This window comes from Camelus bactrianus, chromosome 3 (assembly GCF_048773025.1).
Source record: "Camelus bactrianus isolate YW-2024 breed Bactrian camel chromosome 3, ASM4877302v1, whole genome shotgun sequence".
Taxonomy (NCBI): Eukaryota; Metazoa; Chordata; class Mammalia; order Artiodactyla; family Camelidae; genus Camelus; species Camelus bactrianus.
The window spans coordinates 31,074,142-31,077,195 of NC_133541.1; positions in this window are offsets into that span (position 1 = coordinate 31,074,142).

The following is a 3,054-nucleotide window of genomic DNA, read 5'->3' on the forward strand; positions in this document are numbered from 1 at the left end:
ACTGAAATACTATAGAAATGAAAAAGTATACACAGGTGTGAATAAGCTCCTCGTGAGGGCTACTGTTGTGGAGAAATGACCCTGAACCTTTCTGACATTTATACAAGCCTGAGTGACATTTAATTATAATGTCTTCTGCAGCATTCCTGGATTGAAAGGTATGGTATATGCAATGTTTAGCATATGCAATGTTCAAATAAACTAATGAAATATTTGCTTATGTGCAATTTTACTGTCTCCATAAAAAAAGAATCATGTTTCTGTCAGAGGATTTTCATGAGTCATCATGCAACTCCCTCTCACTTCTCGTGAGTCTGGTAGAGGACTAGCTTCTTTGTCTGATAGGTCACATGGGAAAACACCGTGAGAAGGACAGAAGGGAAATTAGGGAACTGGGATTTCTTGTGTGTTAGTTTTTCATATAACACAGCTAAAAACTGTCTCTGAAGGCATCAAGTCCTTCAGGGTGTGGGGAAGGGGAGGTGTACTGAAGAAGAGGCAGTGACAACAGATGTGCAGGAGGATGAAAGTCATGTGAGGTAACTCCTCCTTTCTTTCTCCTCCTCATTTAATTACCACTTATCCTTATTGCCCAGGCTGAAAATCTTGGAGACAACTTTGAATACTCTCTTAGAAATCAGTCAGTTCTAGTTTTAAAACATGTTTACCCAACACACAAAAAAGGAAGGATATAAGAAGATCTGAACAACAAAATGAACAATCTGACTTAACGGAGATATGTAAAACGCAGAACCACCAATGACAGAATTAATCTTACTTCTAATGCACATGGATGTTTAGCAAAATGGACTATATGAGATGCGTCATAAAGTAAGTTGAACAAATTTCAAAGATTTAAATCTTTCAGTGCATTCTCTGACCATAGTGGGATTAAGTTAAATGATTTAAAGAAGAAAACAATGAAGCCATTACAATACCAACATTGAGCACAATACCAGTGAACCTGATGAATCTTATTTATGCTTAAGAATTTTTAACTTGCATTATCATTTATGCTTAAGAATTTTTAATTTGCATTAGATATTATCATTGGCTATTCTTAATAAGAAATGCTTATGAAAAAGTAGATTCCAATATCAGCAGTCAAGAAATAGCTTAAGAGGCTGACTGATTTCTGTGTAAATAAACACATTAGATATGATTAATGTAATTGAATTTGGAGTGATATTTTAAAGCCAAAATAACTATTAATTCAGAATTTAGCTCAGAACTCAGCATTCTGAATTCCCTTGAGACCTTAGCAAGCTGCTGTAGAGACAAATGGGAAGAAGTTAGGTTGCTAAGTGATTACTGTAATTTAGGTAGTTTTCTTTAAAGCTCCCTTTGCATACATTAAAATATATTTATCCTGGGGGCTTATTGCAACCTGACTCAATTAAATAATTTGAAGATCAGAGTGCCAACTGAATTAAAACAACAGGAGTCAGGTTCTTTGTGTGCCTTGTGTCACTTCTTTATTATATTTGTTGAATTGCTCAACTCAGAGATACTACTCAGTGGTGTGTTTACTAATCTGAGAAGCATCTCTGCAAGATATCTCCCCATTGCCCCTTTGTCATCAGCTGCACTTCATTTATCCTAGCTTAAATATTCCACCTTTGATTCTGACTAAAGATTATTATTAAAATGTACACACCCAGGAGGCTTATCTATTAATTAAGTGACTCCTCAGTCTTGGCAATCTACACTTTAACATCAATTCCTCCAAGACCAGGAGGAAGGAAATATGACAGGGACAGAATGTATCTGGAGTGCACACTGGCTCCAGAGGGACCTGGTAGGTTACTGCAGTTATGTCTCAAGTGGGAACTAGATACGGGCTAGCATCTTGATTCCTTCCTTTATTTGGTGCAGTAATATCATCACCATAAAAGTACATTTATAATTTTAAGATATTACTAAATAGTTTCAAATATTACACAGTTAAGTGGCTAATTTCATTGATCCTCCCATGATTTCCCACTCCTTGTGTGTTTGCATTTTTCAGATTCTGTATGTCCCATGTACCAAAAGTGAATGTTAAAACCTTGGAATGTTGCCTGGTTTAGAACGTTAAAACCTGGCTTGGAATGTTAAAACCTAGAATCCTGTTCTAAGGGAATTTAGACACATTTCACTCATTAATTCAGTAAAGAATATTTCAGTTTTGTGGGCAATCTGATAGGTGTTGGAAATATATGTAGAATAAAGGTTTCAAGTTAACTGCTTTATGGAACTTACAGAGCAGTTCAGAGGCGAGGACACACTGAAGTTCACATAAATGTGAAAGAGCAACATGATGAGTACTATGAAGAGGTCGTGGAGGTGGGAGGTTCAGAAAAGAGTTCTCCTAGAAAATGATGTTTGAGCTGGGATCTGAAAAGTAGGAGCTAATCAGGGAACCTCCTCAATATCTGATTAATTCTCTAGAAATATTACCAATATCTTAAAACTCTGATGACTGCAATTTTAGTTATCATTATTTTGAACATGCTTTTTAGAATGCTTCACTTTCCTATGATTATTCTTTAAAAGAAAAATTTTTAAATTGAAATATAGTTGGTTTACAATGTTGTCTTAATTTCTGGTGTACAGTATAGTGATTCAGTTATACTTATATATTCATACTCCTATTCATATTCTTTTTCATTATAGACTATTACAAAATATTGAATATAGTTTCTTGTGCTATGCAGTAGGACCTTATTGTTTATCTGTTCTATAGTAGTTAGCAGTTACAAATTGTGAGATCCCAGTTTATCCCTCCGCGCTCCCCTTTCTCCTCTGGTAATCATGAGTTTGTTTTCTATGTCTGTGAGTCTGTTTTTGTTTTGTAAATAAGTTCATTTGTGTCATTTTTTTAGATTCCACATGTAAGTGATATAGTATAGTATTTTTCTTTCTTTCTGGCTTACTTCACATATTATGACCATCTCCAAGTTCATGCATGTTGCTGCAAATGGCATTATTTTATTTCTTATGGCTGAGTAGTATTCCATTGTGTGTGTGTGTGTGTGTGTGTATATGTGTGTGTGTTTGTGTGTGTGTATACAC